The sequence below is a fragment of the Neovison vison genome, chromosome 5, assembly GCF_020171115.1.
Source record: "Neovison vison isolate M4711 chromosome 5, ASM_NN_V1, whole genome shotgun sequence".
Lineage (NCBI taxonomy): Eukaryota > Metazoa > Chordata > Mammalia > Carnivora > Mustelidae > Neogale > Neogale vison.
Window position 1 is genome coordinate 26,248,989 of NC_058095.1, and position 11,245 is coordinate 26,260,233.

The following is an 11,245-nucleotide window of genomic DNA, read 5'->3' on the forward strand; positions in this document are numbered from 1 at the left end:
GGCACCTGGGTGGCTCAATGGGTTAAAGCCTCTGCCTTCGGCTCAGGTCATGGTCCAAGGGTCCTGGGATCGAGTCCCAAGTCGGGCTCTCTGCTCAGCAGGCAGCCTGCCTCCCCCTCTCTCTCTGCCTGCCTCTCTGCCTACTTGTGATCTCTGTCTGTCAAATAAGTAAATAAAATCTTTTAAAAAAATTAAAAAATAGAGGTAAACTGCAAATATAAATAAATAAATAAAAAGTGGAAAACCACCACTTTAAGCCTCAGTCTTGAGAAAGCCAACATAGCATACCTTGTCAATTCACCCTTTCGGTCTTTAAACACTGTCCTTCCATGGGCTACACCAAGTAAAGGGCACTGGCCACAGGGGCCACACCTTCTAGGACCACTGCTGTGTGTCCTCCGGCAAGCGTTTCGCTTCTCCGACACATCAATTTCCTTACCTATAAAATGGGGATGGGGCGCCTGGGTGGCTCAGATGGTTAAGCATCTGCCTTCAGCTCAAGGCATGATCCCAGGGTCCTGGGATTGAGCCTCGAATCGGGCTCTCTGCTCAGCAGGGAGCCTGCTTCCCCCCTCTCTGCCTGCCTCTCTGCCTACTTGTGATCTCTGTCAAATAAATAAATAAAGTCTTTTGAAAATAAATAAATAAATAATAAAAACAAAATAAAATGGGGATAATAAAAGTACTTTGCCCTTCACCTGGATGAGGATGAAATAAGGGAACAGTGTCTTAGTCAATGTCAGGAGCTCCGACCACGGCCAAAGGCACCCTCTCTTAGCCCCCGTGATGCACCCTGCTTTGGGAGGCCCACCCCCCAGGAAAGACTAGCAAGACTCTAACACAGAAGAGGGCAGTGACTGAAGGCAATCTCAGCCATCTCCCAGGGGAGCAGAGTGGCACCAAAAAGCTGTCCCCACCGCACCAAACCACTACCCCCCTCCACCTCTCCAGTCATTGAGGACACGGTGCGATGGCCTTCACTCAAAATATGGCCTAAACCCGGGGGCACCTTTCCAGAGTCATTATTAACGGCACGTGCCAGCAGTCCAGTGATAGTGGCAACCACTGCCCAAGAAACACATTTTTTAATGTTTATGCAAAAGAAGAGAGCGAAGCGTAGTATTTTGTGTTTTTAGATGACAGAGATGGAAAAAAGCCCCTCAGAGCTTACAGTACAGAGACTTAGGAGCAAGAGACTCAGGGCCTCACGCTAGTGGTTGCCATGGCAACCGTACTTCACAGCTGGAACTCATTTTCATATGACAGTGACCTGCAGAGGAAAGGAAGGACCAGGAAACTTCTTCTGTTGAAGGTTGAAGGTGGTACAGTTTGAGGGGGAGGGGGGGAGTTAATTTTATTGACCAAAAAAAAAAAAAAGGTAAAAGTGCCTTAGGGGACAGATATGACCCTAGCTACAAGAGGGCCCTGCAGGGTTCTCTGTACTACAACTTTTACTTAAGACACACACACAGGGCGCCTGGGTGGCTCAGTGGGTTGGGGCCTCTGCCTTCGGCTCAGGTCATGATCCCAGCGTCCTGGGATTGAGCCCCACTTCGGGCTCTCTGCCCAGCAGGGAGCCTGCTTCTCTTCCTCTCTCTGCCTGACTCTCTGCCTACTTGTGATCTCTGTCAAATGAATAAAATAAAATCTTTATTAAAAAAAGACACACACACAGCCGTCCTGTTTCTAGGGCCTCAGGGCAGATGTCACAGCCTCCCTGAGTCATTTGCCCAGCCATTAACCATCTGTTCTGTTACAAAGTCTTTTCCTGGAGTCCCAAAGCAACCAGCTGACCACACCACAGGCACAGCCCACGCACCTGGGCCAGGTGCCAAGAGGACAAAGAAGACTCCTTGGACGAAAGCACACGCTTCCCCAAATGGCAAATCCTAGCACTGGAAACGTCTTGGAAGTCAGGCCGACTGGAGTTCCAGCCTCTGCCCTGCCCACCCACAAGCTGTGCGACGAAGGCAAGTCGCTCAGGCTCTCTGGGCTGGTGTGCTCATGGGCAGGAAGAGACAATGATGGTAGAATTGAAGCACCCACCCCTCTAGGCACTGGGAGAATATCTCTCTCTCTCTCTCTCTCTCTCTCTCTCTCTCACACACACACACACACACACACACGGGAAAGATCAGCACCCTGCCCCACTCCTTATGACCACTTAGTAAACAGCCGCTGTGGTGTGGGGCCAGAAAATCCTCTCTCACACCCACGATACAACTGGAGGCTGATGGCAGAGAACAAAGCATTCAGTTGGGTGACACAAACTGTAATGAATCCATTCATAACTCAGAGGAGGTATAGACAGATGGTGATCCGGAAGGCTGGAAGAGTCTAGGCCAGAGGTGTGGTTTCAGCCAGACTCTGAAGGGTAACAGGGAGGTATGCCCAGATGTTTGGGGCTGGGAAGTCCTTTCTCGAGTGCTTGCAGGGGCTTGTGTCCTGGGGATCCAGGAGAAAGGGAACAGGCCTCAGGGGCCCAAAGAGCCAGAGATCAGCAGCAGAGAGCTTCACCAGAGGCATGATGAAGAGGAAAAGCCAAGAAAAGGGCCCCCAGTGTGGCCAGAGGAGTCACGAAGCTTTCCCAAGGCACAGGACTCAGCTGGGGGTCCCGGAGGGTAAGGACAAAAGGTCTGACCACGGTAGGGAGGGAAGAAGCTGCAGGCCTGGCAATTGGTTGGGGAGAGTAAGGGCCCAAAAAGGAGGAGACTTCCAACTCTGAGAGGAAGAGATCAGCTTTGTGTGGGAGGAATGGCTTTGTGTGGGAGGAATGCGGAGCCTCTGAAGATCTGAGGGAGGAGGGTCAGCCACAGGGCAAAAGCAGGAGTCAGGGACCATCCATCTACAGGTGATGCAGCAGATGGACCGCAGAGGCCAGACTGGATGGCTGGCATCAGAGAGACCCACTAAAGGGCCTCAGAGCCTGGCCCGAGATGTTCAAGGCCTGCCGTGGTAGCCGGTTCAGAGAGGGGCGGCGAGAGGCAGACATACTTCAGGGAGAAGGGAGTATAACGGAGAAGGGAACCCCACTCCCGAGAAGCAAGTGAGAGCAGCTTCCTGGGAGGAGGAGGCCAGACTCGGATGCACCAAGTTTGGGGATCACTGGAGCATCCGAGCGGGGCCAGGACTGGTGCTAGAAGCCAGAGAGAGGGACTGCCCCATAGGGCTGCTGAAGAAAGCTTCTGGGAAGCTAAACACAGCACCTGAAAAAACATCCCGCTATTGGGGGGGGGTTCCAAAGAGAAAGAACAATGGAGAAGAACCAAACAAGAAGAGCAGGACACCCTAGAAATCACAGCAAAGCAGACTGCAGAGCAGGCTGCAGGCACACAGGGTCTACTCCCCAGGCAGAAGGACCAAGGCAGCAAACGAGCAGTGTTTGGAAACAAGATGACTTTCAGGAAAGCAGTTCCAGCGGAGCGGTGGTGGGGCTGGGCTGCACCAGGCTGCAGAGGATTAAGAAGGGCAGCTTGGAGCTGAGAGGCCGGCACCAAGTGCAGAGCACTTGTCTGGAAAATGTGACAGTGAGAGAAAAGAAGAAATGAAGCTTAGGCCTCTGATGCATGATTCCTCCCCGCCCCCACCCAAAAGATGAGAGGGCAAGTGGATGTCACAGGCAAAAGGATGAGGGGCATGGACAGGAAGAGCACGTTCGCTCAAGGTGGAGGGGAGGGAATAGAAGGTGCAGAGACTGGACCATAGCCCTGGATCTGACAATGCTCTTTAGCAGGGTGCCCAGGGCCACCCCTGGCTCTCCCAGCCCCCAGCTGCTAGGAAGATGAAAGAGTCCCATGAAGCAGTACAGGTGGAACCTGATCATTCAGCAGAATCCCCCTGGCCCTGATCTCATTGAGGATGGGTTTCCACCTTCTGCATCACACTTCTCCCTAGAACGACGTCAGGGGAACGAATTGGGGGGGGGGGGCGTAAAAGACCACCCAGATGGGAAAATCAGGTCCTCAGCCTTCCCAGAAGCCAGGCAGGGGACAAAAATCCCAGACCTCCCGGCAGAGCCCTTGTTGAACCCCAAAGAGGGGGCTTCTGCCCCAACAGCGCAACTGTCATGGGCACCACTAGGAGCCCCGAGCCTGCATCCTGAAAGCAACAAGGCACCCTGGATGGATTTCAACAGTTCTCCAAGTCTTCTGCCTGGGAAAAACAGGAGGGCCTGCCTGATGGCTGGAAGTGACTTTCCGGAGGGCGAGAAAACAAACCCAGGGCAGGATTCCCACACTGAAAGACGTGGGCAGAGTGAACCAGAGGAATCCCGTCTGGCCAGTGAGAAATACCCGCATCCCGCACTCACACGCTCCTGGGCACGCACGTGCCACAGGAGTCCCACTCCCGACCACCTAACGACGGGCAACAGCTCAGGCCCGGACCCACCGAGGCGCCCCAAGCCAATCACCCGGAGTGTGGGATCCTCACACCGAGGGCAGGTTGAGCACAGAGAGGCGGCGGCTCCGCCACACCCGGGCCCCTTTTGCCGCACGTGAGCGCCTCGGCGGGCAGCCGGCGGCGGGCGCTCGGTAAACACGGCACTTGTTGACTCGCTCGCGGGGAACGCTCACCCCAGCGCCGCCTGGCGTCTGCAGTTGCGCTCGCCGCCCACTCCCTTCCCCCACCCGGCCGCCCCCGCCTCGCCCCCCGCGGCGCCCCACCCCTGGGAGCACCACGCGCTCCCCCGCGGGCCCAAGGCAGACAGCAGGCCAGGCCCGGGGCGCACGCCGTTCCGGGACCGGGGGCGCTGCCTGCGGCCGCTCAGGTCCAGCCTGGGCTCCTGGAGAGACGGGAGGCGGGCGCGGCGGGGACGGGAGTGCGGCTCCAGGGCCTGGAACGCCCCGCCGGCCCCCGGGGCTCGCCCCCACCCGCGAGGCGAGAGCTCCCGGGTCCCGCCCGCCGCTCCGCAGCCGCCCCGCGCGCCCGCCTGGGCCCTGCTGGGAGCCAGACACACACCCCCACCCCCTGCCCTCCGAGACTGGGCCCCGGACGAGGGGTGGCCCCACTTTAGCCACACTCACCTGGGATGGGGGGGGCGGTTCAGCCCTGCCGCCGGGCGCGCTCCCTGGCTGCCCTCTGCCGGCCGCCGCAGGTACCCGGGCGCCAGCCCCGCCCCTCGCCGCCCCGCCCCTCGCCGCCCTAGGACCTGTGGCCGCGTGCCGGGAGTGGGGCCTGAGGTCACCCGGTAGGCGAGGGCCCCACTGCACAGCAGCTCTCTCCATAGGACGGGTGTCGATGGCCTCTTTTTGATATTGGATTCCAAATATCACTCTTTTCTTAAGGAGCTTCAAGTCCCCAAAGCCAAAAATGACCTAATCTAATAATCCCTGGACGCAAACGAAAGGTGGGTATGGTTTCTGGAGCCTGAAACAGAACCCAGGACCCGCTGGAGGTCAGCATCTTATTTGTTCAATGAACGAATCCTCCACTGATGGAGGGGCAAATGGAGACAATGCTACAGTCACTCAAGGAAGCAGCAACAAAAAGCTAAAGCTTTCAACAGCCTGATGACTTGGTTCCACCATTTTAAGAACTTCTGCAATGTTCTCCATCTTATCTTCATCCACTCTGAGCCTTGAGGTGGGAGGGGGAAGAATGGAAGGCTATGCTAAAGTCCTTCAACCCTCCACTCTACCCTCCCAAAATTTATGAAATGATTTCCTGAGAGAACGCCAGAAATCAGTAGTTAAATGATCACCAAATCAGAGCCCTGCTTTCCAGACACACAGCAACCCCAACCTGTACCAGAGGGAGACCTCCATTTGGGATATGGATCTTCCCCATGGGAGATGTGATCTTGACCATGTGAGCAAATGTCTCTAAGCTAGCACCATCCACCAGACTTCCCACAATTACAGAAATGGCATACTCGGGGTGCCTGGATGACTCAGTCGGTTAAGCATCTGCCTTCAGCTCAGGTCATGATCCCAGGGTCCTAGGATTGAGTCCCTTGTCTGGCTCCCTGCTCACTGGGGAGCATGCCTTCCCCTCTCCTCCCTGCTCATGCTCTTTCTATCTCTCTCTCAAATGAATAAATAAAATCTTAAAAAAAGAAAGAAAGAAATCACATACTGCTGGGCTGCCCACTAGCTACTTGTCGTAGGAGACGGATTCTTAAACTCCATTTAATTTTCCTTAATTTAAATCTAAATCACCATGGTAGCTAGTGGCTAAGTCTTAGTTTCTTTATTTGCAAAACGGACATAACAGTCCTACTGTGAGGATCAAATGACCCAAGACCTGGCTCTTTGTAAAAAATCAGGGATGCCTGGGTAGCTCAGTCAGCTGAACACCTGTCTTAGGCTCAGGTCATGGTCTCAGGGTCCTGCTGAGATCTCTCACTCAGCAGGGAGTCTGCTTCTCCCTCTGCCCACCCCCATGCTTGCGCGTTCTCTCTCAAATGAATAAATAAAATCTTTTTTAAAAAATAAATAAAAGGGGGGCGCCTGGGTGGCTCAGTGGGTTAAAGCCTCTGCCTTCTGCTAGGGTCATGATCCCAGGGTCCTGGGATAGAGCCCCTCATCAGGCTCTCTGCTCTCTCCTCCTCTCTCTCTGCCTGCCTCTCTGCCTACTTGTGATCTCTGTCTGTCAAATAAATAAAATCTTACAAATAAATAAATAAAAGGAGTTGTTAACATAATTTTTATCACCATCACCTCACTAACCCTAAAATCTCAAGGCTGCCAGGATTCTACAGGTTCTACCCCAGCTACCCGCCCAAAATCCACCCTCCAGGAGGTGTGCCCTTCCTGCTTTTGCAATAGCCTGTGACAGAGCACTTATCCCCTCTGGGGGAAACTAGTTTCTCTTTGGACTGCCGACCACCTGGAGAAGATTTATCCCCAACACTTCTGTGTGAGTAGATTTTGGTGGACGACGCAAAGAAGTGTTGAGTTTCAAGAGTGCTCAACAGCCAAGGACAGGGTGAGGCCCAAGACAGCTTTGAAAGAGTCAGTGCCTTAAATTAGGGACAGAGCCTGCTTTCATTTCAAGTCTACATATACTTGTCAGGTATGTTGGAGGATGCCCCATTACTGGGATTTTTCTGTTTTTTCACAGTCACACTGGGGCTGAGGATAGGAGGTAAGGATAGGCAAGGACCCATTTTCCTCCCATCATACTGATGTAGGAAAGATGTTAGGGTTCGAAACGGAGGGCCAAGATAGAATTCTTGAGATGTCTTTGGTGCAAAAAGGTATTTTTTTTTTAAGCACGGGGACAGGACACGTGGGCAGAAAGAGCTGCACCGGTGTCATGAGGAGTACTCACAAGTTGGGAGGGGGTTAGGGGTAGCAGAAGTCTCTAAGGAATTTTGGGAGCAAGGTTTCCAGGACCTTGAGATGGCTAGCTATTGTTGGGAAAATGCTATTTATTACTGTCTAATAAAACCTGAGTCATGAGACCCTTCTGGGTCTCATGGGCCATATGGTTGGGGGATTGCCAAAACAGATCTTGGGGGGTTTAGAGATGAAGGAAGTTTCCAAAGGAATTTTTACATGTTTAAGGAGACTTATAGGATCCTGGTGTGGGGAGTGGGGACTTGTCAGGCTAGGATTGCCTTTTGCCCTTAGCAAAGTATTAACATTGAGGCAGTTGAGTCCTTAGAGGAATGTCACTCTGTCAGTCTCAGGGACTTGTGAATGGGCTACAGGTAGTAAGGAAATTAAATAATTGTTTTCTTTTGCCTTTGTTTCCCACATCAATATCAAGAGTTTACAACTGTTGCCCTAATTTATCACAGTTTTGGCTTTGATTACCAAACTGAGGTAGTGTTTGTAAGATTTCTTCACTCCAAAGTTACTGTCTCCAGGGAAGTCACTATGCACAGACCACACTTAAGGAGTGGGGTGTTATGTTTCCCTTCCTTTTGGGGGGGGTACCTACATAATTTATTTGGAATTTTTCTTTATGGGAGACTTGTCTCTTCCCCCCTGTGATACTGTGATAGGACAAGAAATATATATTTTGGTCTTCTTCCTGACTCCTAACCAGAGTTCCTAAAACACTTCCAATTTCCCTAGTGGTAAGAACAATAGGGGCATCTTTTGTTATAAAATTCAGGTTTTGCCCCAGACTCCTAAAACAGCTCCAGAGTGATCAAGTGAGAGGAGCATCTTTTCTCAATCATGACAAGCTCCTATCAAGCAAACCTGAGTCTGTATTAAGGAGTGACTTTTGGAAAGACCCAAAGTATGCCCAAAAGATGGGAGAGCCAGTTGCCAGGGGGAACTAGCTGTGTTTTAAAGGGTTGGAATTTTCAGCCCCCACCTCTGAGGAGCAGAGCGGGGGGGGGGGGGGGGGGAGGGCTGGGACTTGACTTACTGGTCAATGGCCAAGGATTTAACCAAATTGCTGACAGAAGGAAGCCTCCACAAAAATCCTAACTGAAAGGGTTGGGAGAGTTTTGGGGTTGGTGATCGCATGGAGGCGCTGGGAAGGTGACGCCGCAGAGACCGCACGGAAGCTCTGCATCCCTTCCCACGTACCTTGCCTTATGCACCTCTTCATCTCGCCGTTCGTCCGCATCTCTTAACATATCCTTTGTAATAAATTGGTAACACCTCCCGCCCCCGCTAATTTATAACCAATCAGTTCGAAGCGTGGGAGGCCCGGACCTGTGATTGGCAGCTGAATGGGCGTGAGGGTGGGGGAGGCGTTGTGGGATTGAGCCCTTAATTTGAGAAGTCTGTGCTACCTCTGGGCAATTAGTGTCAGAATTGAATTAAATTGTAAAACACTCAGCTGGCGTCTGGCGACGAGTGGAGACTAGCTTGCTGTGGAAAAACCCATGCAGCTGGTGCCAGAAGTGTTATGTGTCTAAAAGGGAACAAAGCAAAATTTTCCTTCAGTCCATGTCAGGAAAGTGGGATTGGGCTGGAATGGCCCCCGCTTGTGAAAACGGTGTGCTTTGGGAAGAAAATGAATAAAAAGGTGAGGAGTGAGGAGCTGTGGATTCCGAGGTGGTCCCCGAAGTTCTGATGCAACAGCTGTGTTCAGTTACTCAAGGTAAACGTTCCCTGGGGAATTTAGAGGTAGCTCCAATCCCAGGACTTAGCTCCCTGGATGTAGAAGGAAATGCAAACCAGTAATAAAACAGGCAAAATAGTCCTTTGGTTGTCATTGGTAATAGCTCAAATGAAACTAGAAGAGAGTTCTGGGTTAGACTTTGATGCTAGGCTAAACTCCGATTTGGGTCTAAGGTTCAGTTACTGGCCTGGAAGCCATCCACCAAGGGAAAAAGTATGCAGCAACAACAGAAAGTACTTCTAAGACCTCTCTAGTCCCCAGGAAGGTAGTCAACGTAGGGGGAGAGCAAAATCAAGAAACTGGTGAAACCAGGAGGTAATGGTGTGAAGGAGCGGTTACATCCTGTAGATTGGTGTCAGCTGACCAGGAAACCTTTTTTTTAACTTTTTTTTTTTTTTTTAAGATTTTATTTATTTATTTGTCAGAGAGATCACAAGTAGGCAGAGAGGCAGGCAGAGAGAGAGGGAAGCAGGCTTCCCGCTGAGCAAAGAGCCCAATGTGGGCCTCGATCCCAGGACCCGGAGGTCATGACCCGAGCCAAAAACAGAGGCTTAACCCACTGAGCCACCCAGGCGCCCCCTGGGAAGGAAACCTTTAATAAAATGGATGACATAAATAAATAAATAAATAAAATGGATGATGAAAGTAACAAATTTGGGGGCTATGTCTCTGTTTGGGTTTTTTGTTGTTGTTGTTTGTTTTTTTAATTTATTTTATAGAGAAACAGTGAGAGAGGGAACACAAGCAGGGTAGGGGGGCGCTGGGGGCAGGGGAGTAGCCCCACGTGGGGCTTGATCCCAGAATCCTGGGATCGTGACCTGAGCCAAGACAGAAGCTTAACGACTGAGCCACCCAGGGGCCCCTATGTCTCTGGTTTTGAATGCTGCTGAGTGGAAGAGCACGTTTGGTGGATGCGGGACCCACGGGTCACTAGGGAACAAGCACAGACTACTGTGTACAGAACCCAGAAACATAGCTTCTTCTTCCCAAGGGAACAGCCAGCTTAGGGACTGGATAAAAGCCACAGTAGGGTCTGTTTATCCTGAGAAAGGGACAATCTGTGCCCCCACCCTCCAGGTAGAGCACCCCAGATGAAGTAGCAAGGCACGAGGGATGCTTTACGGTGACCCAGATAATCACTGCTGTATATGTCCATTGCTCAGATCATGATAAATGCCAGGGTTAATGGGGTGCCTTTCACATGGGCACCCCATATAAACTTACTGCTGTCTAAAACTGAGGGACAGTTCTGGAATCCTTATCAAATTTGCTGCCTTGGCTTCCCCTCATGGGTCTTACTGATATTAGTAAAAACAGTAGGTGAATTAATGAGAGATGGGGGACAGGCAGAGCCTAGGCACCGGTTTAAGCATGGTGGAAATTTTTAAATGGCTATTAAGAAAGAAGGTGAGGGGCACCTGAATGGCTCAGTCAGTTAAGTGTCTGCTTTCGGCTCAGGTCATGATCCCGGGGTCCTGGGATTGAACCCTGCGTTGGGCTCGCTGCTCAGCAGGGAGCCAGTGTCTCCCTCTCCCTCTGCCCTTGCACCTGCTCATGCTCTCTCCCTCAGTCTCTCTCTCAAATAAATAAATAAAATCTTAAAGAAAAAGGGTAAAAAAGCAAATATTGATTAAGAGCAAAACACAGGGGTGCCTGGGTGGCTCAGTGGGTTAAGTCTCTGCCTTCAGATCGGGTCATGATCTCAGGGTCCTGGGATCGAGCCCCACATTGGGTTCTCTGCTCAGCAGGGAGCCTGCTTCCTCCTCTCTCTCTGCCTGCCTCTCCGCCTACTTGTGATCTCTGTCTGTCAAATAAATAAATAAAATCTTTAAAAAAAAAAAAAAAGAGCAAAACAAAGAGGAAACAGAAAGGAAAATCATGGGACTCAGCAGAGTGGAAATCTTTAGATGGCTATTAAGAAATGCTTGAATGAAGCAGACACTGATGGGGTTAAAACAAAGGTGTTAATACAGCACTATCAAAGGTTGAGTAGACCAAAAGGACTCCCAATGTTAAAAGGCCCCAAAGAAGTCCACTTTATTGGGGCACCTGTGTGTCTCCACTGTTTAAGCCACTGCCTCCAGCTCAGGTCATGATCCCAGAGTCCAGGGATCGAGTCCTGCATCAGGCTCCCAGCTTCGTGGGGAGTTTGCTTCTCCCTCTGACCTTCTCCCCTCTCATGTTCTCTCTCTCTCTCTCTCTCTCTCTCTCAAAT

The 11,245-nt window shown here is 51.6% G+C and overlaps 1 protein-coding gene across 1 annotated transcript in view; it reads right to left on the minus strand.

Annotated features, from left to right (window-relative positions):
• The window catches only part of RPH3AL (rabphilin 3A like (without C2 domains)), a 141,890-nt gene extending 136,819 nt beyond the window's left edge, over positions 1-5,071 (minus strand). The window contains exon 1 of the mRNA XM_044248196.1: positions 5,025-5,071. The gene's annotated coding sequence lies outside the window, so the exon portion shown is untranslated. The remainder of the gene's footprint in view (positions 1-5,024) is intronic.
• Between the last annotated feature and the right edge of the window lie 6,174 nt (positions 5,072-11,245).